Here is a 25991-nt window from a genome sequence, read left to right on the forward strand (position 1 = left end):
AGGTACAGCACGGATTAGATACAGAGTAAAGCCACATCTACACTGTCCCATCAAACACTCCCAGGGCAGGTACAGCACGGGTTAGATACAGAGTAAAGCTCTCTCTACACTGCCCGATCAAACACTCCCAGGACTGTTATAGCATGGGTTAGATACAGTGTAAAGCTCCCTCTATACTGTCCCATCAAACACTCCCTGGACAGGTTCAGCACGGATTAGATACAGAGTAAAGCTCCCTCTACACTGTCCCATCAACACTTCCATGACAGGTACGGCACGGGTTAGGTACAGAGTAAAGCTCCCTCTACACTGTCCCATCAAACACTCCCAGGACAGGTACAGCATGGGTTAGATACAGAGTAAACCTCTCTCTACACTGTCCCATCAAACACTCCCTGGACAGGTACAGCACGGATTAGATACAGAGTAAAGCTCCCTCTACACTGTCCCATCAACACACCTATGACAGGTACAGCACGGGTTAGCTACAGAGTAAAGCTCCCTCTACACTGTCCCATCAAACACTCCCAGGGCAGGTACAGCACGGTTTAGATACAGAGTAAACCTCGCTCTACACTGTCCCATCAAACACTCCCAGGACAGGTACAGCGTGGGTTAGATACAGAGTACAGCTCTCTCTACACTTTCCCATCAAACACTCCCATGGCAGGTACAGCCCGGGTTAGATACAGAGTAAAGCTCCTTCTACACTGTCCCATCAAACACTACAAGGGCAGGTACAGCACGGGTTAGATACAGAGTCAAGCTCCCTCTACACTGTCCCATCAAACACTTCCAGGGCAGTTACAGCATGGGTTAGATGCAAAGAAAAGCTCCCTCTACACTGTCCCATCAAACACTCCCAGGACAGGTACAGCACAGGTTAGAGACAGAGGAAAGTTCTCTCTGCACTGTCCCATCAAACACTCCCATGCCAGGGACAGCATGGGTTAGAAACAGAGTAAAGCTCCCTCTACACTGTCCCATCAAACACTCCCAGGGCAGGTACAGCACGGGGTAGATACAGAGTAAAGCTCTCTCTATACTGTTCCATCAAACACTCCTAGGGCAGGTACAGCACGGGTTAGATGCAGAGTAAAGCTCCTTCTACACTGTCCCATCAAAAACTCCCAGGGCAGGTACAGCACGGGTTAGATACAGAGTAAAGCTGTATCTACACTATCCCATCAAACATTCCCAGGGCAGGTCCAGCACGGGTTAGATGCAGAGTAAAGCTCCCTCTACACAGTCCCATCAAACACTCCCAGCACAGGTTCAGCATGGATTAGATACAGAGTAATGCTCCCTCTACACTGTCCCATCAAACACTCCCGGGGCAGGTACAGCACGGGTTAGATACAAAGTAAACCTCCCTCTACACTGTCCCATCACACACTCCCAGGACAGGTATAGCACGAATTAGATGCAGAGTAAACCTCCCTCTACATTGTCCCATCAAACACTCCGAGGACAGGTACAGCATTGGTTAGATACTGAGTAAAGCTCCCTCTACACTGTCCCATCAAACACTCCCAGGACAGGTGCAGCACGGATTAGATACAGAGTAAAGCTCCCTCTACACTGTCCCATCAAACAATCCCATGGTAGCTACAGCACGGGTTAGATACAGAGTAAATCTTCCTCTACACAGTCCCATCAAACACTCCCAGGGCAGGTACAGCACGGGTTAGATACAGAGTGAACGTCCCTCTACAGTCTCCCATCATACTCTCCCAGGACAGGTACAGCATGGGTTAGATACTGAGTAAAGCTCTCTCTACACTTTCCCATCAAACACTCCCAGGCCAGGAACAGCACGGGTTAGATACAGAGTATAGCAGCCTCTACACTGTCCCATCAAACACTCCCAGGACAGGTACTTCACGGATTAGATACAGAGTAAAGCTCCCTTTACACTGTCCCATCAAACACTTCCAGGGCAGGTACAGCACGGGTTAGATACAGAGTAAAGCTCTCTTGACACTGACCAATCAAACACTCCTAGGGCAGGTACAGCATGGGTTAGATACAGAGTAAAGCTCCCTCTACACTGTCCCATCAAACACTCCCAGGGCAGGTACAGCACGGGTTAGATACATAGTAAAGCTGCCTCTACACGGTCCCATCAACCACCCCCACGGCAGGTACAGCACGGGTTAGATACAGAGTAAAGCTCCCTCTACACTGTCCCGTCAAGCACTCCCACGGCAGGTACATCACGGGTTAGATACAGAGTAAAGCTCCACATACACTGTCCCATCAAACTCTCCCAGGGCAGGTACAGCACGGGTTAGATACAGAGTAAAGCTCCCTCTACACTGTCCCATCAAACACTCCAAGGGCAGGTACAGCACGGGTTAGATGCAGAGTAAAGCTCCCTCTACACAGTCCCATCAAACACTCCCAGCGCCGGTTCAGCACGGGTTAGATACAGAGCAATGCTCCCTCTACACTGTCCCATCAAACACTCCCGGGGCAGGTACAGCACGGGTTAGATACAAAGTGAACCTCCCTCAACACTGTCCCATCACACACTCCCAGGACAGGTACAGCACGAGTTACATGCAGAGTAAACCTCCCTCTACATTGTCCCATCAAACACTCCCAGCACAGGTTCAGCACGGATTAGATACAGAGTAATGCTCCCTCTACACTGTCCCATCAAACACTCCCGGGGCAGGTACAGCACGGGTTAGATACAAAGTAAACCTCCCTCTACACTGTCCCATCAAACACTCCCAGGACAGGTATAGCACGAATTAGATGCAGAGTAAACCTCCCTCTACATTGTCCCATCAAGCACTCCGAGGACAGGTACAGCATTGGTTAGATACTGAGTAAAGCTCCCTCTACACTGTCCCATCAAACACTCCCAGGACAGGGGCAGCCCAGGTTAGATACAGAGTAAAGCTCCTCTACACTGTCCCATCAAACACTCCCAGGACAGGTACAGCACGGATTAGATCCTGAGTAAAGCTCTCTCTACGCTGTCCCAACAAACACTCCCAGGCCAGGTACAGCACGGGTTAGATACAGAGTATAGCTCCCTCTACACTGTCCCATCAAACACTCCCAGGACAGGTACTGCACGGATTAGATACAGAGTAAAGCTCCCTCTATACTGTCCCATCAAACACTTCCAGGGAAGGTACAGCACGGGTTAGATACAGAGTAAACCTCCCTCTACACTGTCCCATCACACACTCCCAGGACAGGTACAGCACGAATTAGATGCAGAGTAAACCTCCCTCTACATTGTCCCATCAAACACTCCCAGGACAGGTACAGCACGGATTAGATACAGAGTAAAGCTCCCTCTACACTGTCCCATCAAACAATCCCATGGCAGTTACAGCACGGGTTAGATACAGAGTAAATCTTCCTCTACACTGTCCCATCAAACACTCCCAGGGCAGGTACAGCATGGGTTAGATACAGAGTAAAGCTCTCTCTCTACACTTTCCCATCAAACACTCCCATGGCAGGTACAGCCCGGGTTAGATACAGAGTAAAGCTCCCTCTACACTGTCCCATCAAACACTCCCAGGACAGGTACAGCACGGATTAGATACTGAGTAAAGCTCTCGCTACACTGTCCCATCAAACACTCCCAGGCCAGGTACAGCACGGGTTAGATACAGAGTAAAGCTCCCTCTACACAGTCCCATCAAACACTTCCAGGGCAGGTATAGCACGGGTTAGATACAGAGTAAAGCTACCGGAAGACGGCCCGGAAATAAGGGTTCTAAATTGGGGAAAGGCCGATTTTAATATGATAAGACAGGATCTGGCCAAAGTGGACTGGGAGCAGCTACTTATAGGAAAATCCACATCAAAGCAGTGGGAGACTTTCAGAAGGGAAATAGAGAGATAACAACGCCAACATGTTCCTGTAAAGGTCAAGGGTGGGACCAACAAGCAAAGGGAACCTTGGATGACAAGGGATATACAAAAATGCATTAGAAATAAAAGGGGGGCTTGTGGCAGTTACAAAAGACTAAAGACGGAAGAAGCCCTAGAGGAGTATAAAAAGTGCAGGGGCATACTTAAAAAAGAAATTAGGAGGGTAAGGAGGGGCCATGAAATAACACTGGTGAGCAAAATAAAGGAAAATCCTAAGATGTTTATAAGTATATTAAGGGCAAGAGGATAACCAGGGAAAGGGTAGGGCCCATTAGGGACCAAAGTGGCAATCTGTGTGTCGAGCCAGATGATGTAGGCGGGGTTTTAAATGAATTTTTTGCATCTGTGTTCACTATGGAGAAAGACGATGTAGACATAGAAATCGGGCAAGGGGACTGTGACATACTTGAACATATTAGCATCGAGAGGGAGGAGGTGCTAGCGGTTTTAGCAGGCCAAAAAGTGGATAAATCCCCAGGCCCGGATGAGATGTATCCCAGGCTGCTGTGTGAGGCAAAGGAGGAGATTGCAGGGGCTCTGACACAAATTTTCAGAACCTCTCTGGCCACAGGGGATGTACCAGAGGACTGGAGAACAGCTAACGTAGTACCATTATTCAAGAAGGGTAGCAGGGATAAACCAGGGAATTACAGGCCAGTGAGTCTAACATCTGTGGTAGGGAAATTATTGGAAAAAATTCTGAGGGACAAAATTAGTCTCCACTTGGAGAGGCAAGGATTAATCGGGGATAGTCAGCATGGCTTTGTCAGGGGTAAATCATGTCTGGCCAATCTGATTGAATTTTTCGAGGGGGTGGCTAGGTGTGTGGATGAGGGAAATGCTGTGGATGTGGTTTACATGGATTTCAGTAAAGCTTTTGACAAAGTCCCGCATAGGAGACTGGTCAAGAAGGTAAGAGCCCATGGGATCCAGGGTGCCTTGGCGCATTGGATCCTAAACTGGCTGAGTGGCAGGAGGCAGAGGGTGATGGTCGAAGGTTGCTTTTATGACTGGGAGCCTGTGTCCAGTGGGGTACCTCAGGGATCGGTGCTGGGACCCTTGCTGTTTGTGATCTACATAAATGATTTGGATGAGAATGTAAAAGGTATGATCAGTAAGTTCGCAGATGACACGAAAATTGGTGGGGTGGTAAATTGCGAGGAGGAAAGCCTCAGGCAACAGGACGATATAAACGGGTTGGTCAGATGGGCGGAAAAGTGGCAAATGGAATTTAACCCTGAGAAGTGCGAGGTGATGCATTTTGGACGGACAAATAAGGCAAGGGAATACACAATGAGTGGTAGGACCCTAGGAAGTACAGAGGGTCAGAGGGACCTTGGTGTACATGTACATAGATCCCTGAAGGCAGCGGAACAGGTAGATAAGGTGGTTAAAAAGGCATATGGGATACTTGCCTTCATTAGCCGAGGCATAGAATATAAGAGCAGGGAGGTTATGATGGAGCTGTACAAAACGCTGGTGAGGCCACAGCTGGAGTACTGTGTGCAGTTCTGGTCGCCTCACTATAGGAAGGATGTGATTGCTCTGGAGAGGGTGCAGAGAAGATTCACCAGGGTGTTACCTGGGATGGAGCGCCTCAGCTATGAAGAAAGACTAAACAGGCTGGGGTTGTTTTCCTTGGAGCAAAGAAGGCTGAGGGGGGACCTGATTGAGGTGTACAAAATGATGAGGGGCATAGATAGGGTAGATAAAGAGGAACATTTCCCCTTAGTAGGGGGGTCAATAACAAGGGGGCATAGATTCAAGGTAAGGGGCAGGAGGTTTAGAGGGGATTTGAGGAGGAACTTTTTCACCCAGAGGGTGGTTGGAATCTGGAACTCACTGCCTGAAAGGGTGGTAGAGGCAGGAACCCTCATAACATTCAAGAAGCATTTGGATGAGCACTTGAAATGCCATTGCATACAAGGCTATAGACCAAATGCTGGAAAATGGGATTAGACTGGACAGGGATTGATGGTCGGCGCAGACACGATGGGTCGAAGGGCCTCTTTCTGTGCTGTATAACTCTATGACTCTATGACTCTATAACTCTGCACTGTCCCATCAAACACTCCCAGGGCAGGTACAGCACGGGTTAGATACAGAGTAAAGCTCTCTCTACACTGTCCCATCAAACACTCCCATGGCAGGTACAGCACGGGTTAGATACAGAGTAAACCTCACTCTACACTGTCCCATCATACACTCCCAGCGCAGGTACAGCAGGGGCTAGATACAGAGTAAAGCTCCCTCTACACTGTCCCATCAAACACTCCCAGGGCAGGTACAGCAGGGGCTAGATACAGAGTACAGCTCTCTCTACACTGTCCCACCAAACAATCCCAGGGCAGGTACAGCACGGGTTAGATACAGAGTAAACCTCACTCTACACTATCCCATCAAACACTCCCAGGACAGGTACAGCATTGGTTATATACAGAGTAAAGCTCTCTCTACACTGTCCCATCTAACACTCCCAGGACAGGTACAGCACGGATTTGATACAGAGTAAAGCTCCCTCTAGACTGTCCCGTCAAAAACTCCCAGGGCAGGTACAGCACGGTTTAGATACAGAGTAAAGCTCTCTCTACACTGTCCCATCCAACACTCCTAGGGCAGTTACAGCTTGGGTTAGATACAGACTACAGCTCCCTCGACACTGTTCCATCAAACACTCCCAGGGCAGGTATGGTACGGGTTGGATACTGAGTAAAGCTCTTTCTACACTTTGCCATCAAACACTCCTAGGGCTGGTACAGCACGGGTTAGATACAGAGTAAAGCTCCCTCTACACTGTCCCATCACACACTCCCAGGACAGGTACAGCACGGCTTAGATACAGAGTAAAGCTCCCTCTACACTGTCCCATCAAACACTCCCAGAGCAGGTACAGCATGGGTTAGATACAGAGTAAAGCTCCCTTTACACTCTCCCATCAAACACTCCCAGCGCAGGTTCAGCACGGGTTAGATACAGGTTAATGCTCCCTCTACACTGTCCTATCAAACACTGCCGGGGCAGGTACAGAACGAGTTAGATACAGGGCACACCTCCCTCTACACTGTCCCATCAAACACTCCGAGAACAGGTACAGCATAAGTTAGAAACAGAGTAAAGCTCTCTCTGCACTCTCCCATCAAACACTCCTAGGACAGGTGCAGCACGGATTAGATACAGAGTAAAGCTCCCTCTACACTGTCCCATCAAACAATCCCATGGCAGGTACAGCACGGATTAGATACAGAGTAAAGCTCCCTCTACACTGTCCCATCAAACACTTCCAGGACAGGTACAGCACGGGTTAGATACAGAGTAAAGCTCCCGCTACACTGTCCCATCAAACACTCCCAAGGCAGGTACAGCACGGGTTAGATACAGAGTAAACCTCCCTCTACACTGTCCCATCAAACACTCCCAGGACAGGTACAGCATGGGTTAGATACAGAGTAAAGCTCTCTCTACACTTTCCCATCAAACAGTCCCATGGCAGGTACAGCCCACGTTACATACAGAGTAAAGCTCCCTCTACACTGTCCCATCAAACACTCCCAGGACAGGTACAGCACAGATTACATACAGAGTAAAGCTCCCTCTGCACTCTCCCATCAAACACTCCCAGGACAGGTACAGCATGGGTTAGATACAGAGTAAAGCTCTCTCTACACTGTCCCATCAAACACTCCCAGGGCAGGTACAGCACGGGTTAGATACAGAGTATACCTCTCTCTACACTGTCCCATCAAACACTCCCAGGACAGGTACAGCATGGGTTAGATACAGAGTAAAGCTCCTTCTACACTGTCCCATCAAACACTCCCATGGCAGGTATAGCACGGTTTAGATACAGATTAAAGCTCCCGCTACACTGTCCCATCAAACACTCCCAGGGCAGGTATAGCACGGGGTAGATGCAGAGTAAACCTCCCTTTACACTGTCCCATCAAACACTCCCAGGACAGGTACAGCACGGGTTAGATACAGAGTAAAGCTCCCTGTACACTTTCCCATCAACACTCCCATGGCAGGTACAGCCCGGGTTAGATACAGAGTAAAGCTCCCTCTACACTGTCCCATCAAACACTCCCAGGGCAGGTACAGCACGGGCTAGATACAGAGTAAAGCTCCCTCTACACTGTCCCATCAAACACTCCCAGGACAGGTACAGCATGGGTTAGATACAGAGTAAAGCTCTCTCTACACTTTCCCATCAATCAGTCCCATGGCAGGTACAGCCCACGTTACATACAGAGTAAAGCTCCCTCTACACTGTCCCATCAAACATTACTAGGGCAGGTACAGCACGGGTTAGATACAGAGTAAAGCTCCCTCTACACTGTCCCATCAAACACTTCCAGGGCAGGTACAGCATGGGTTAGATGCAGAGAAAAGCTCCCTCTACACTGTCGCATCTAACACTCCCAGGACAGGTACAGCATGGGTTAGATACAGAGTAAAGCTCTCTCTACACTGTCCCATCAAACACTCCCAGGGCAGGTACAGCACGGGTTAGATACAGAGTATACCTCTCTCTACACTGTCCCATCAAACACTCCCAGGACAGGTACAGCATGGGTTAGATACAGAGTAAAGCTCCTTCTACACTGTCCCATCAAACACTCCCATGGCAGGTATAGCACGGTTTAGATACAGATTAAAGCTCCCGCTACACTGTCCCATCAAACACTCCCAGGGCAGGTATAGCACGGGGTAGATGCAGAGTAAACCTCCCTTTACACTGTCCCATCAAACACTCCCAGGACAGGTACAGCACGGGTTAGATACAGAGTAAAGCTCCCTGTACACTTTCCCATCAACACTCCCAGGGCAGGTACAGCACGGGTTAGATACAGAGTAAAGCTCCCTCTACACTGTCCCATCAAACACTCCCAGGGCAGGTACAGCACGGGTTAGATACAGAGTAAAGCTCCCTCTACACTGTCCCATCAAACACTTCCAGGGCAGGTACAGCATGGGTTAGATGCAGAGAAAAGCTCCCTCTACACTGTCGCATCTAACACTCCCAGGACAGGTACAGCACGGGTTAGATACAGAGTAAAGCTCGCTCCACACTTTCCCATGAAACACTCCCAGGACAGGTATAGCACGGGTTGATACAGAATATAGCTCCCTCTACACTGTCCCATCAAACACTCCCAGGACAGGTACGGCACTGATTAGATACAGAGTAAAGCTCCCTCTACACTGTCCCATCAAACGCTTCCAGGGCAGGTACAGCACTGGTTATATACAGAGTAAAGCTACCTCTACACTTTCCCATCAAACACTCCCAGGACAGGTACAGCATGGGTTAGATACAGAGTAAAGCTCTCTCTACACTGTCCCATCTAAATCGCCCAGGACAGGTACAGCACGGATTAGATACAGAGTAAAACTCCCTCTAGACTCTCCCATCAAAAACTCCCAGGGCTGGTACAGCACGGGTTAGATACAGAGTAAAGCTCCATCCACACTGTCCCATCAAACACTCCCAGGACTGTTATAGCATGGGTTAGATACAGTGTAAAGCTCTCTCTACACTGTCCCATCAAACACTCCCAGGAGAGGTACAGCACAGATTACATACAGAGTAAAGCTCCCTCTGCACTCTCCCATCAAACACTCCCATGGCAGGTACAGCACGGGTTAGATACAGAGTAAAGCTCTCTCTACACTGTACCATCAAACACTCCCATGGCAGGTACAGCACGGGTTAGATACAGAGTAAAGCTCTCTCTACACTGTACCATCAAACACTCCCATGGCAGGTACAGCACAGGTTAGATACAAAGTAATGCTCCCGCTACACTGTCCCATCAAACACTCCCAGGACAGGTACAGCATGGGTTAGATACAGAGTAAAGCTCTCTCTGCACTGTCCCATCAAACACTCCCAGGGCAGGTACAGCACGGGTTAGATACAGAGTATACCTCTCTCTACACTGTCCCATCAAACACTCCCAGGACAGGTACAGCATGGGTTAGATACAGAGTAAAGCTCCTTCTACACTGTCCCATCAAACACTCCCATGGCAGGTATAGCACGGTTTAGATACAGATTAAAGCTCCCGCTACACTGTCCCATCAAACACTCCCAGGGCAGGTATAGCACGGGGTAGATGCAGAGTAAACCTCCCTTTACACTGTCCCATCAAACACTCCCAGGACAGGTACAGCACGGGTTAGATACAGAGTAAAGCTCCCTGTACACTTTCCCATCAACACTCCCATGGCAGGTACAGCCCGGGTTAGATACAGAGTAAAGCTCCCTCTACACTGTCCCATCAAACACTCCCAGGGCAGGTACAGCACGGGCTAGATACAGAGTAAAGCTCCCTCTACACTGTCCCATCAAACACTTGTAAGGGATTTTCCTCGAGAGGTTTCCCTGAGGTTTCTCTCTCTTGCACAGTAAACCTTGAGTGGTTCAACCCACTCGCCCCTTAGATTCTAGAAATAAGGAAACACACGGAACATCGAGGGGCAACAACTCATGTTAATTGTACCCTTAAATCCACCCCCTTATTAAACCTATCTAGATCTGATTGTGAAGGGCCAGAAACATGCTCACCAATCCCACTAGGAAGTGCAAGGTTTTGAAATCGAGTCTGTGTTTGGTCCTTTCAGGTGTTCGTCTCCACGTGGATCGTGGAGCCCCTGCGAGCTGCGCCACACCTCTCTCCTGAGGTGGGGGTCGGGGGCGGCTGGACACTGGTGGGCCTGGATGTTGGCGGGGTCGAGGATCGTCAGCTCGACCCTGGTTAGAGGAGCCTTGGGCTGGCTCCCATCGCTTCTTCAGGTTCCTTTTCTCTCTTTTCCCGAGCCGGGGTGGCTGGAAGGTTTCTTCTTTTGGGACCTTTATTTTTTTGTCACTTCTCCCAAGTTGGTTCGATGGCCTCTCGTTCCGGCAACGGCCCGGGGATGGTCGATGATCTCCCAATGTGCTTCCCCGGGGCAGAACGCCGGTTTCGAGACGGCCTTCTCGATGTTGGCTTTCTTCTTCCTCCTGCGATTGCCTGCTTCTTCTTCTGGCTGTCCGGATTCAAACTCGACACAAGCTGCAACGGTCTCCAAGCTTGCAACTGTGTTCCAGCTCAACTCCGTAACCCGCTCCAACTGTGACTCCAGTTATACCCTTTATTCAGAGGCTTCTCTTCCCGCCCAAAATCAGGTTAGTCTTTGTTTTAATTTTGGCGGGCTGCGAGCGCAGTGGGGTAGCCATTATATTTTAAATGTCTTAAACGGCTGGTAAAAGGCCCATCTCTGGTCTGGAATTACCTTCATTGTTTTTAATGGCCTGCTGATCTCGTTATCTAGTCCTGGGTGCTGTTCTCATGAATATGAAATTGTCCCCTTTTGTCTGGGGCAGCAATTTGATGGCCTCTGTCTCCAGGCCGATCTTGACTAGATCTGCATCTAATCCATATGCATACCTGTGGGTCTGGTTTCGTTCTCTCAGAAACGGCTTCCAGAACTTACTGTGGGTTGAATCCACAAATCTGTCTGAGTTTGCGCAGAAACCATTTTAAAGTGTCCCAATAAGCTGGTCACATGGTATGGTGGCCATTTTGTATGCCCCTTTTTCTGGGCTTCTTTTAAAACAGTCTTTAAAATCATGGCCTCTTCTGCCATTTGACCCTTATCAATATAAAGTCCAATTTTGCAAATTCTACACACTCCCAGGACAGGTACAGCATGGGTTAGATACAGAGTAAAGCTCCCTCTACACTGTCCCATCAAACACTCCCAAGGCAGGTACAGCATGGGTTAGATACAGAGTAAAGCTCCCTCTACACTTGTTATGTTCATTAATAACGAGTCGTTTTTATTAAGAACAGCTAGCTTTTGCTAGACACTTTATTGAGCACATGTGGACTAGGTACAGTATCTGTAGAGGCCTCCATCTTGACTGCTGCCTTGTGGGTAGCCTAGTGCATCGTGGGTAGCCCACTCTTATATACATACAGCACCACCTAGTTTACCATTCCAGGATGACAGGTTACTGATCATTACATCCCCCTTTCTTTGAGGTTAAACAAAATCAGTATCAATCAATATCAATCAATAACAACATAAACATCTTCAACAGTCAATACATTTTCAATGTAGTTTTCTTTGTACTCAAAGATTAAGTCTATCAGGCTTTTTTACTTCACGTGTGGATCTTCTCAGCACAGGTACGTCTGATGTGTTTTCATGAGAGCCTGTATGTGTATTTGTGTTGGATTGTTCTGGTGGTGAGTGACAAGATTCAGTTGCGGCATTGTCATCGATTTGCTCTTCGATAGACTCTTGTGTTTTTAGGCGGGAACGGCGGTTCCTGCTGAGAATCTGTCCTTCCTCAGTTCTAACAGTGTATGACCTTGGTCCTACTTCCTCAAGAACTGTAGCTTTCCTGTTCAATGCGTCTGGATCCTCAATCCTGATAACATCATCCCTTGTCAATGGTTTCAGAGTTTTGGATGACTTGTCATAGTATGATTTCTGTTTCAGCTTTAACAGTTGAAGTCTCTGTCTCAGTTCCTTACTCTGCTTTTCTTTTGCACAGCAGGGTAGCGTGGTATGCAACTTGCGACCCATTAGGAGTTCAGCAGGTGAAGAACCAGAGTCTAAAGGTGAGGCTCGGTAGCTCAGCAGGGCGAGATAAGGATCAGACTTGCTTTCTGTCGCTTTCTTCAGTAGCTGCTTTCGAACTTGAACACCTTTCTCTGCCTTACCATTCGACTGAGCATACAAAGGACTGGATGTGATGTGTTGAAAGTCATAATGTGCTGCAAACTGTTGCCACTCCTTACAGTTGAAGCACGGACCATTGTCGCTAATGGCAATCCTGGGAATTCCATGTCTGGTGAAGATGGATTTCACATGCATTATGACACTGCTTGCTGTGGTGCTTGAGAGCAGCGACATCTCAGGATAATTAGAATAGTAGTCAATCACTATTAGATAGTCTTTACCGTTTAAATGAAAAAGGTCCATACCAACCTTTTGCCATGGTGCTGTTGGTATGTCAGCTACTATCATTGGTTCCTTTGCTTGTTTGTTTTGTTGTTTCTGACATGTCTCACATTTGCCTATCATGTTCTCAATGTCCTTATTTATGCCAGGCCAATAAACAGTGTCTCTTGCTCTCCTTTTGCATTTTTCAATTCTGAGGTGTCCCACATGAATCCTTTTGAGCATGTCTTGACGTAGAGCCTGTGGAATGACTATTCTGTTCTGTTTTAGTAATAGTCCACTTGCGATACTCAATTCTGACCTTATGTGAAAATATTTTGGACAGGAACCTTTTGGCCAACCATGATGAATGTTCTCTATTACTGTTTGTAATACTGTATCTTTTACTGTTTCTTCTGCTATTTGCTTTGATTTTGTGTCTGACACGGGCAGCGCAGCAGTGACCATACTCACATGAACATCCACGTCTTCTTCAGTAGAGCTCACATGACTCATTGTGGGTGCTCGGGATAGTGCATCTGCTAACACTATGTATTTCCCTGGTGTGTAGATCAGTTCAAAGTCATATCTTTGCAGCTTCATCATGAGTCGTTGAATCCTTGGAGACATCTCATTCAGGTTCTTTTTTATGATGGCAACCAGTGGGCTGTGGTCTGTCTCAACTGTGAAGGTGGGAAGTCCATATATGTAGCCATGAAACTTTTCTAGTCCAACTACCAAGCCTAGACATTCCTTTTCAATCTGGGCATATCGACACTCAGTATCAGTCATAGACCTGGAGGCATAGGCAACAGGCTTCCAATCTTCACCCTCTGCTTGTAGCAAGACCGCACCTAGGCCATCTTTTGATGCATCCGTTGACACTTTGATTATTTTTGTTGGGTCAAAGAGGGTGAGTACAGGTGTGGTTGTCAGCACTGTTTTGAGGTTTATCCACTCTTGTTCATGTCTTTCTGTCCATGCGAACTCATTTGTTTTACGTAGCAGGTCTCGCAGACAGGCTGTCTTGGCTGACAAGTTAGGAATGAACTTTCCAATGAAGCTTATCATCCCCATGATGCGTAGCACTCCTTTTTTGTCAGTGGGTCGGGGCATTTTGAGTATGGCATTTACTTTCTCCATATCTGGCTCTATTCCTTTACCAGATAGATTATCTCCTAGGAAAGTGACTTCCTGGACGCCAAACTGACACTTGGCTTTGTTGAGCTTCAGTCCATTCCGGCGTATGCTCTGTAGCACTTTAGTCAGTCTCTCATTGTGTTCTTTCAATCTGGAGCCCCAGATGATGATGTCATCAACATAGACCCGAACTCCTTCCAGACCTTCAATTATGTGTTCCATCGCTCTATGAAAGATTTCAGATGCAGATATTATCCCGAAAGGCATTCTGAGGAAACAATACCTGCCAAATGGTGTGTTGAAGGTACAGTATTTGGTGCTCTCTTCATCCAGTTTTAGTTGCCAAAATCCTTGTGAGGCATCGAGCTTTGTAAAGTATCTGGCACCTGACATTTCACTGGTGATTTCTTCTCGCTTGGGAATCTGGTAGTGTTCACGTTTTATGTTTGCATTTAAGTCCTTTGGATCCATGCATATTCTTAGATCATTGTTCTTTTTCTTTACACATACCATGGAGTTAACCCAGTCTGTTGGCTCTTCGACTTTCCTGATGACTCCTAGTGTAGTCATTCTGTCCAGTTCATTCTTGAGCCGGTCACGCAGGGGTGCTGAAACTCTTCGTGGAGCATGTACCACTGGCTGAGCATCCTCCTTTAGCTGGATCTTGTAAGTGAATGGTAGAACTCCAAATCCTTTGAACAAATCCTGGAAATTATTCACTACAGAATCCACCGAGTCATCTGGTCTGCTTATGGCACAGTTTATACGGTAGACTCTCTTGACCAGTTTTAAGTCCTCACAAGCTTTGTCACCCAGTAGTGAATCAAGTCCTTCAGCCACAACAGAAAACATGAGATGATGCACTTTGTCTTTGACTGTCACTTTAAGTCTGCATACACCTAAGCTATCTATTTTCTGTCCATTATAGTCCTTCAGTAGTACTGACTTTTTCTGTATTTTGGGCTTTTCTTTCATATTGTTAATGTCACTCATACTGATTAAGTTTGCTTTTGCCCCAGTGTCTAGTTTCAATGTAACTAATGCTCCATTTACCTGCAGTGGGATCATCCATTTGTCCTCTTTTACTGCATTAACTTTATGTTCAGCATTGTTAATTCCTGAGGGCTGCACATTTTCTGTATCCTTTTTGATATTGTCACATGACACCATTCCTACAAAACATGTCTCACTTAAATCAGTGTCCTCAATTACATTAACTCGTTGCCCTTTCTTAGTTTTTACTTTTGAAAAGCATTGTTTCGCAAAGTGATTCTTTCCATGACATTTTGTGCACATCTTTCCAAACGCTGGACATTGTTTTAACTGGTGTTTGTAACCACAGCGTTTACAATTAAAAATTCCTTCCTCCGATTGCTTTTCACTTCTGTTCTGCCCATGTTTCTTCCCCTTGTAGGACACAGCACCGACGGCAGCACTTACTGCAATCGCATCATCATTGATTTCACTGAAAGTCTTGGCATGCTTTTGAGCTAGCTCGCTAGCTTGGCATACTTTCACTGCAATTTCCAATGTTAGTTCGGTTTCTCTCAACAGATGTTCCCTGACTTTTTTTTATCATGAATACCAAACACAATCTGGTCACGAATCATGGATGCTTTCAGCTCAGAGAAATTACATGTCTGTGCTTTCAGTTTCAGATCAGTCAAAAAGCTATCAAAAGTCTCATTTTGCTGCTGTGTCTGAGAACAGAAGATGTACCTCTCATAGGTTTCATTCTTTTTGGGAGAACAATGTGTATCAAACTTCTTTAGCACATCGTCTAATTTTTCTCTGTTCTCCTCTGGATTAAATTCAAATGTACCTCTATCGCCTGTGGGCCTGCAACCATGAGCAGCAACGCTATTTTCCTTGCGTCTGGCATCATACCGTACCCGTTGGCAGCAATGTAGAGTTCAAATTTGTTATGTCCATGTATCTTAATGTTGTGTCCTTCAATAATCAGACAACAGACTGCAGGGAACAATTCAACAGGTGTTTACTGAATGAGGGTTATTCTAGAACTAACTATACAGGTCACCACTCAGGGTTTATATACAGGTGTGGTCACTGCCGGTACTACAGTATACAGGAGCTGTAAAATGTAGTTCTCTCCCTTAAGGTATATATACATTACAATTCCTCCCCTTTTAGATTAACAGTACCATAATACTCATTTAACAATTAACATTTTTAATATACAATGTTATATGAAAATAGTCCATTCATATATTCAGTCTCTGGGGAGGCTTCCTGACTCTTTCTGGATAACCCCTTACTCGAGTGTCTCGCTCTTGGTGCGGAGGCGATTCTAGCACCCGGTCGTCAGTTGATTCATCAGCTTCCAATGCTATTGTTTCTGAGGTAGATGCGACCTGTACGTCGGGTTCCTCACCAGGTACGTATGGCCGAGACATGGGGTTGACTCGTTCCTGTGACTCTAGGATCTGGTCAGCATGGCGTCTCACAATGTTCTCCCCAACATCCACTGTGTACATTAGTGGCCCCTGCCGTGTGCATATCGTTCCTGGTTGCCATTTCTCTGTTCGGTAGTCGCTGGCCAAGACTGGTTGCCCTACATTGAAGCTCCTTGTCGGCTTCTCATTGATGTGCTGGAATTGCTTACTCTCAACGTCTCTTCGTACATTTGGTCTGAGCAAATCCAGACGAGATCTCAACCTTCGGTTAAAGAACATCATGGCCAGGGCTTGGTTGGTGACTGCATGTGCCGCATTTCTGTAGGCTAACAGGAAATTGTCCACCTTATGCTGCAGTGGAATGTCGTCATCGCACATGGCCTTTACTGCTTTTTTAAAGGTTTGTACGAACCTCTCAGCCAATCCATTTGTGGCTGCATGATATGGGGCGGATGTGTAATGCCTTACCCCATTCCTTTTCATAAATCTTCGAAACTCTTCGGACACAAACTGTGGTCCGTTATCAGAGCAAATCTGCTCTGGCAAGCCGTTCCTGGCAAAAATGGTCCGTAGGACTGCAATAGTTTTCTCCGTGGTGGTGGACGACATTTTGGTTCACCTCAGGCCATTTTGAGTGCGCATCCACGGCTATTAAAAACATTGAGTCCATGAATGGACCAGCAAAATCAATATGCACCCGTTGCCATGGAGATGAGGGCCACTCCCATGGGTGTAGAGGGGCATGTGGTGGTGCATTTTGGACCTTCTGGCATCCTGAGCAGCTCTTTGTCAGGTCCTCGATTTGCTGATCAATCCCCGGCCACCACACATAAGCCCTAGCAAGGCTTTTCATTTTCACCCTTCCCAGATGACCTTCGTGAAGCTCATTGAGCACTCTCTCCCTTAACTTGGGTGGAATTACCACTCGGGATCCACACATCAAGGTCCCCTGGCATACTGACAGCTGTTCTCTTCTGGATGAGAATGCTGGCAACAGTGAGTCGCCATGTGCTGGCCATCCCTTCACCGTCAAATCATATACCTGAGACAGTGTCGGGTCATTTCGGGTCTCCTTCTCTATACCAGCGTTAATTACTGGCAAGCATTCAATTATAGTCGAATGAAATATTTTGACAGGATCCACTGCTGGTGCTTCCTCCGCAGTAGGCAGTGGCAGGCGTGATAGCCCATCAGCGTTTCCATGCTGTTTCGTGCCCTTATACTCGATTTCATATTGGTGCGCCCCTAGAAAAAGGGACCATCTTTGTAGCTGTTGCGCAGTCATCACCGGAACACCCTTCTTTAGATTAAAGATGGAGACAAGTGGTTGGTGGTCAGTCAGCAAGGTGAACTTCTGCCCGTGCAGATAGTGATTGAACTTTTTCACTCCCCACACTAGGCTGAGGGCCTCCCTGTTAATCTGGGCGTAGTTACGCTTGGCTGAGGTTAGTGACCGAGACGCAAAGGCTACTGGCCTCTCCGAGCCATCCGGGAATTTGTGCAACAGCACCGCTCCAATGCCATAGGATGATGCATCACACGCCAACAGAATTGGTAGTGCTGGGTTGAAATGAGCCAACACCTCTTTTGATGTGATCAATGCTTTGCTCTTCTGGAAAGCTCGTTTACATTCATCACTCCACTTCCATGGTACCCCCGTTTGCAGTAGGGTGTTCAGTGGGTGTAGTACGGTAGACAAATTCGGCAAGAACTTATGGTAGTAGTTCACCAGCCCGAGGAACGATCTCAGTTGTGACACATTTTCCGGTGCTGGAGCCTTGACTACTGCCTCAATCTTTTCAGGGGACTTATGTAACCCCTCTTTATCAATAACGTGGCCACAATACGAGATCTGCTTCTGGAAAAACTCGCATTTGTGGTGATTAGCTCGGAGCCCATATTCCTTCAATCTAGTGAGCACCTGCTCCAGGTTGGCGAGGTGATCACTGTCATTTTTGCCCGTGACCAGGATGTCGACCAAATAACACTGGGTCCCTGGAATCCCTTGCAGGACTTGTTCCATTGCCCTTTGCCAAATAGCCGGAGCTGATGCTACCCCAAACACCAGCCGGTTGTATTGGTAGAGACCTTTATGAGTGTTGATCGTGAGGTACTGTTTCGAGGCTTCTTCTACCTCCATTTGCAGGTACGCCTGGGCCAGATCAATCTTAGTGAAGCGTTTCCCTCCAGATAGCGAGGTGAAAATATCTTCAATCCGCGGAAGCGGATATTGTACAGTGTGAAGGACTGGGTTCACTGTCACCTTAAAGTCCCCACAGATGCGAACCTTCTTTGGTTCCCCAGGCGTATTACTCAACGACCTCTTCATTACAGGAACGATGGGTGTAGCCCACTCGCTCCAGTCCACTTTGGACAGTACTCCTGAACGTTCCAAACCTTCCAGCTCTGCTTCGATGGCTGGGCAGATCGCATAAGGTACCGGTCTGGCCTTAAAAAATTTTGGGCTTGCATTTTCCTCTATTTTGATCATCGCTGTTATGCCTTTTAGTGTTCCGAGTCCCTGCTGGAACACTTCTTGTGCGTCAGTTAGCATTTTTCACAGTCGTCCAGGTGTGACGTCGTCATCCTTTTTGGCATCTACAGTCAGTGCTTGTATGGAATGCCAATCTAGCTGTATCTTCTGGATCCATTCACGTCCTAGTAGTGGTGGTCCTCCATCTGGCAATACATATAGGTCCATTTTTGGTGTTTCCTTGCCGTTATATATAATGTTCACGCTTATTTTTCCTTTGGGGTAGACTTTTTGCCCCGTGTACGTCTTCAAGACAATCTTTGTATCTCTCAAGGGTATATGTGAGAATAGCCGCTTGTAGAGCCTTCAGTTTATGACTGTTAGCGCTGATCCTGTGTCCAATTCCATTTTCACTTGGACTCCTGCTATCTTGAGCGTGACCCAGATAGTTTGGTGATCCTCGTTTTGATCACATTATGTAGTTTCAGACAACCCAGCTCCTTGCTTCCAGAGTCTGTATCACTTTTCTGTTCGCCGTCACTACTCTCCGTCACCTTATGTACCTTCTTGTATTTCTCCTGTGGGGATTTCTTGCTGCTGGTTTTCTTTCCCGACCTGCAGACTCTTGCTATGTGTCCTACTTTTCCACACTGTCTGCACACTTTGTCCTTGAACCAGCAATCATTATGGTCGTGTGTTGTTCTGCCGCAGCGATAGCACTTCACTGTTCTGTATGACATTTCATTTGTGCCATATTCTTGTGGTCTCCGTTGTATCTCTGCAGCGCCCCGTGCTGCTGCTTCGTGTGATACTGCAATGCTGAAAGCCTTGTCCAGCGTAAGATCCTTTTCTGATAGAAGCCGTTTCTGGGTTCCTTCACTTTGAAGCCCACACACAAACTTGTCCCTTAAAGTATCTGCTAGTCCCGTTCCAAACTGGCAGTGTTTCGATAGCTTGCACAGTTCCGTTAAATACTCAGCATTACTTTCATCTTTATGCTGGTTCCTTTTGTGAAACTTAAATCTTTCTGCTATCAGCAGCGGTGTGGGGTTTAAGTGGTCCTGTAGGATTGACACTATGTTTTCAAAATCCTTTTCTACTGGCTTCTCTGGGGTTACTAGGTTTCGTAGTAAGCCATACATTTTTGCACCCATTGAATTCAACAATACCAGCGCTTTCTTGTCATCTGGCACTTCATTCGCCTTGCAGTATACTTCTATGCGTTCGACATATGTCGTCCAATCTTCGACTTCATTGTCGAACGCTGTGATACTGCCACTCTTTGGCATTTTTGGGTGTGGTTAGACTGGCTTAAAATGGCATCTCCCGCACTTTCCTTTCTTCCCCGCTGCGGCTTAAAATGGCGTCTCCCGCGCTTTCCTGTCTTCCCCGCTGCGGCTTAAAATGGCGTCTCCCGCGCTGCTGCCAACGCCGCTCTCGGCGGTCCTCGTGGCAAATGGCGACACCTGTGGGTTTCGTGCACTGCTCCTGCGCTGCTGCCAATGCCGCTCTCTGCGGTCCTCGTGGCAATGGCAGCGCCTTGCGTTTTCCTGTGCGCCTCTCTCCCCCGTTGACGCTGCTCGGCCCTTGACCACCGGCTGCGCTCTGCTCTCTCTCGTCTCTCTCCCCTGTTGACGCCGCTCAGTCCTGAACACCGGCTGCGCCCTGTGCGCTCTGCCCTCTCTCTCTCCCCCGTCGATGCTGCTCGGCCTTTTTCTGTGCTGCTCGGTTGGGCTCTAGCCCGCCGCTGTCCAGGAAGGGTCTGCGCAGTACCTGTTGCCAGCCCGTTTCGCTGGACCACCGTGACTGGAAAGCCAAGCCTGGCTCTCGACAGCCTCCCCTGCGATGCTGAAATCTCTGCTGGATGACTGGGCGGTTGCCCGTGGTCGACGCCCGTGCTTCTGGACTCGACCTCCTTCCACTGTTCTCCAGGAGCGAATCCCTGGGAGGTGACGCAGAGTTGCAGGTAGGTTCGAATCTGCGTCGTCGCCAATGTTATGTCCGTGTATCTTAATGTTGTGTCCTTCAATAATCAGACAACAGACTGCAGGGAACGATTCAACAGGTGTTTACTGAATGAGGGTTACTCTAGAACTAACTCTACAGATCACTACTCAGGGTTTATATACAGGTGTGGTCACTGCCGGTACTACAGTATACAGGAGCTGTAAAAAGTAGTCCTCTCCCTTAAGGTATATATACATTACATACACTACAGAATTGTTGTTTAAAAGTCTGCCAATTGTAGTCGACATTTCCTGTGAGTTTCAAACGCTCTGGTGGTTTCAAATTCTCCATGTCGTGTTGCACAATATTCAGCAGATCTTACCAATCCTGGTACCATGTTATGTTCATTAATAACTAGTCGTTTTTATTAAGAGCTAGCTTTTGCTAGACACTTTATTGAGCACGTGGGCTAGGTACAGTATTTGTAGAGGCCTCCATCTTGACTGCTGCCTTGTGGGTAGCCTAGTGCATCGTGGGTAGCCCACTCTTATATACATATAGCACCACCTAGTGTACCATTCCAGAATGACAGGTTACTGATCATTACAACACTGACCCATCAAACACTCCGAGGGCATGTACAGCATGGGTTAGATACAGAGTAAAGCTCCCTCTACACTGTCCCATCACACACTCCCAGGACAGGTACAGCATGAGTTAGATACAGAGTAAAGCTCCCTCTACACTGTCGCATCAAATACTCCCAGGACAGGTACAGCACGGGCTAGATACAGAGTAAAGCTCCCTCTACACTGTCCCATCAAACACTCCCAGGACAGGTACAGCACGGTTTAGATACAGAGTAAAGCTCCCTCTACACTGTCCCATCAAACACTGCCAGGGCAGGTACAGCACGGGTTAGATACAGAGTAAAGCTCCCTCTACACTGTCCCATCAAACACTTCCAGGCCAGGTACTGCACAGGTTAGATACAGAGTAAAGCCCCCTCTACACTGTCCCATCAAACACTCCCAGGGCAGGTACAGCACGGGTTAGATACAGAATAAAGCTCCCTCTACACTGTCCCATCAAACACTCCCAGGGCAGGTACAGCACGGGGTAGATACAGAGTAAAGCTATCTCTACACTGTCCCATCAAACACTCCGAGGGCATGTACAGCACGGGTTAGATACAGAGTGAAGCTCCCTCTACACTGTCCCATCACACACTCCCAGGGCAGGTACAGCACGGGTTAGATACAGAGTAAAGCTCCCTCTGCACTGCCCCATCAAACACTCCCAGGACAGGTACAGCACGGATTAGATACAGAGTAAAGCTCCCTCTACACTGTCCCATCAAACACTCCCGGGCAGGTACTTGGACATGTTACTGAGACCTTCCCTGGACACCCAGGCTAGGAGAAGCACTTTGGCAGGTCTGGAGATCTGCGGCTTGTCCATGAAAGTAACTGTCGGTATCAGACCTGAAATAATCGGGAATAATAATCAGGTGTCAGCTGTGGCTCAGTGGGTAGCACTCTCGCTTCTGAGTCAGAAGGTTGTGGGTTCAAGTCTCACTCCAGAAACCTCAGCACATAAAGCTAGGCTGACACTGCAGTGCAATGCTGAGGGAGTGTGGCACTGTCAGAGGTGCCGTCTTTCAGATGAGACATTACACCGAGGCAGAAAGATCCCATGATGCTATTTCAAAGAAGAGCAGGGGTGTTATCCCTGGTCAATATTTATCCCTCAATCAACATCACTAAAACAGAATATTCCAGAAATTCGGGTCCCAATGTGTGAGTACTCACGCGTGGACCCGACGGAAGTGCCGGTTTCTTGCATGCACGGGAAACCGGCACTTCCGATCCGCTGAACGAAGGGGTTCAGAGTTCGAACGAGTCTGCGCGTGCGCTTTGAACTTAAGTTTTTTTTACAGGTTTTTTCTTTAGATTTTAGAAATGTAAAAACCTAGGTGTAAGGACTGCATTTGAAAAGGTAAGTGGTCAATTAATTAAATTTAAAACATTTTTTCCAGAGGTTTATTATTTTTAAATACTTTAAAGCAAGGTAAGTTTATTTTTAGCCCCGTTTTTTTATAAAATTATTTTTTTCAAAAATTTAAATTGTTTAAAATAGTTATTTAATGTAATTTATAGTTTATTTAAAAAGTGTGATTTAAAAAAAAAAATTATTTGAAGTTTAACTACTGTTTTGGGCCCTCAGCATTCATACGTTTTGACAGGTCTTTCTGTCAATCTTATGAATGGGCTTTTCCCTGCTCCGATTGGCTGCCCATGGCTCACGTGATCCCAGGGGACGCATCGCACTAACTACGCCCCTGGGACACACAAGCACAGTGCGCCGGCAGCTGGGCCAGGCCCCGGAGCGGAATTCCACGGGGCCCTACAGCTCAACGGCCGGCGCGCAAGGTAAGTGCAGGTCGGGGGCTTGCACCCGCGGGAAGCCCCCGACACGAATTTCTGGGCCAATATCTGGTCATTATCACAGTGCTGTCTGTGGGACCTTGCTCTGAGCAAATTGGCTGCCGCGTTTCCTACATTACAACAGTAACTCCACTTCAGAAGTACCTGATTGGCTGTAAAGCGCTTTGAGACATCCGGTGGTCATGAAAGGTGTTATATAAATGCAAGTCTTCTTCTTCTCGAGTCAGAAGGTTGTGGGTTCAAGTCCCACTCCAGAGACCTGAGCCCACAAAGCTAGGCTGACACTACAGTGCAGTGCTGAGGGAGTGCGGCACTGTCGGAGGAGCTGCCTTTCAGATCAGTTGTTGAACTGAGGCCCCATCAGCCCTCAACCAACATCAATAAAACAGATTGTCTGGCCATTATCACATTGCTGCTCATGGCAGCTTGCTGTGCGCAAATTGGCTGCTGCATTTCCTACAACAGTGAATGTACTTTGATGTTGTTGTACTTCATTGGCTGTAAAGCACTTTGGGACGTCCTGAGGTCGAGTGAGGTGCTACATAAATACAAGTCTTTAATTAACAAAGGAGAAATGGCCCAAAAAAGGAACAGTTGGTAACAGGACAACAATTAGTCTCCTCTTATTATGGGAGAAATCAAGGTCTCGACACACTGTGTGTTTGAAACAAAGCTGATTTATTTGTCAGATATCCAGAAAATTAAACTCCAGCCCAGTTATAGGGGAAACAAAGCCCAGTTGTCAGAATGAACATGGTTCAGTCCTGGATGTGATTAACAGCGGCAATAACAGCAGAATCCAACCCCCGCAGTCAGTCGTGAACTCGCTGGTGTGTTAGCAGGGTGGCTGAACGACTGAATCCCTTCCCACACACGGAGCAGGTGAACAGCTTCTCCCTAGTGTGAACTCGCTGGTGTGTCAGCAGGCTGGATGACTGAGTGAATCCCTTCCCACACATGGAGCAGGTGAATGGCCTCTCCCCAGTGTGAACTCGCTGGTGTGTCAGCAGGCTGGATGACTGAGTGAATCCCTTCCCACACACGGAGCAGGTGAACGGCCTCTCCCCAGTGTGAATTCGCTGGTGTCTCAGCAGGCTGGATGACTGAGTGAATCCCTTCCCACACACGGAGCAGGTGAACGGCCTCTCCCCAGTGTGAATTCGCTGGTGTGTCAGCAGGCTGGATGATTTAGTGAATCTCTTCCCACACACGGAGCAGGTGAACGGCCTCTCCCCAGTGTGAACTCGCTGGTGTGTCAGCAGGGTGGCTGAACGAATGAATCCCTTCCCACACACGGAGCAGGTGAACGGCTTCTCCCCAGTGTGAATGCGTTGGTGTTTCATCAGATCTCTTCTGCTTTTAAAGCTCTTCTCACAGTCAGAGCATTTAAACGGTCTCCTGTTGGTGTGAACAAGTTGGTGTTCAGTGAGGTGGGATGAGCAAGTGAATCCCTTCCCACACACGGAGCAGGTGAACGGCCTCTCCCTGGTGTGACTGCGTCGATGAGTTTCCAGCTCGGACGGGCACCTGAATCCCTTCCCACAGTCCCCACATTTCCACGGTTTCTCCGTGGTGCGGGTGTCCTTGTGTCTCTCCAGGTTGGACAATCAGTTGAAGCCTCGTCCACACACAGAACACGTGTACGGTTTCTCCCCGCTGTGAACGGTGCGATGTTTTTTCAGGCTGTGTAACTGGTTAAAGCTCTTTCCACAGTCAGTGCACTGGAACACTCTCACTCGGGTGTGTGTGTCTCGGTGCTTTTCCCGTCACACTGATGTTTGAAATCTTTTCCCACAGACAGAACAGAGAAAGATTTCTCCTTCCACATTCAAAGGCCGATGATATCCAGGTCCTGATGAATTGAGTGACACTGTCAGATCTTGACGTGATGTTTGGTTTGAGTTTCCCATCTGCAAATCCTCCCCTTCTAAAACCCTGTAAAAGGAGTTTACAAAGTAATCACTGTAAGTACAGGTTAGAAATTCAGAACAGACAATTCTAGTTTCTATGGAACATTCTTTCATAAGAACATAAGAAATAGGAACAGGAGTGGGCCATTTGGCCCTTTGAGCCTGCTCCGACATTCAATAAGATCATGGCTGATCTTCTACCTCATCTCCACTTTCCTGCACTATCCCCATATCCCTTAATATTCAAAAATCTATTGCTCTCTAATTTCAATATACTCAACGACTGAGCCTCCACAGCCCTCTGGAATAGAGAATTTCCAAAGATTCACCAGCCTCTGAGTGAGGAAATTCTCCTCATCTTAGTCCTAAATGGCCGACCCCTTATTCTGAGACTGTGAGCCCTGGTTCTAGAGTCCCCAGCCAGGGGAAACATCCTCCCTGCATCTACCCTGTCAAGCCCTGTAAGAATTTTGTATGTTTTAATAAGATCACTTCTCATTCTTCTAAACTCTGGTGAATATAGGCCTAGCCTACTCAATCTCTCCTCATAGGACAATCCCCCCATCGCAGGAACCAGTCTGGTGAACCTTTGCTGCACTCCCTCTATGGCAAGTATATCCTTCCTTAGGTAAGGAGACCAAAACTGTGCACAATACTCCAGGTGTGGTCTCACCAGGGCCGCAGTAAGACATCTTTACTCTTATACTCAAATCCTCTTGTAACAAAGGCCAATATATCATTTGCCTTCCTAATTGCTTGCTGTGCCTGCATGTTAACTTTCAGTGATTCGTGTACAAGGACACCAAGGTCCCTCTGAACACCA

The 25991-nt window shown here is 47.6% G+C and overlaps 1 pseudogene; it reads right to left on the bottom strand.

Annotated features, from left to right (window-relative positions):
- LOC147119028 (uncharacterized) overlaps positions 1-25024 on the bottom strand; it is a 120949-nt pseudogene extending 95925 nt beyond the window's left edge.
- Between the last annotated feature and the right edge of the window lie 967 nt (positions 25025-25991).

Source organism: Somniosus microcephalus, chromosome 4 (assembly GCF_052327205.1).
Source record: "Somniosus microcephalus isolate GS21.2 chromosome 4, FLI_Smic_1.0, whole genome shotgun sequence".
Taxonomy (NCBI): domain Eukaryota; kingdom Metazoa; phylum Chordata; class Chondrichthyes; order Squaliformes; family Somniosidae; genus Somniosus; species Somniosus microcephalus.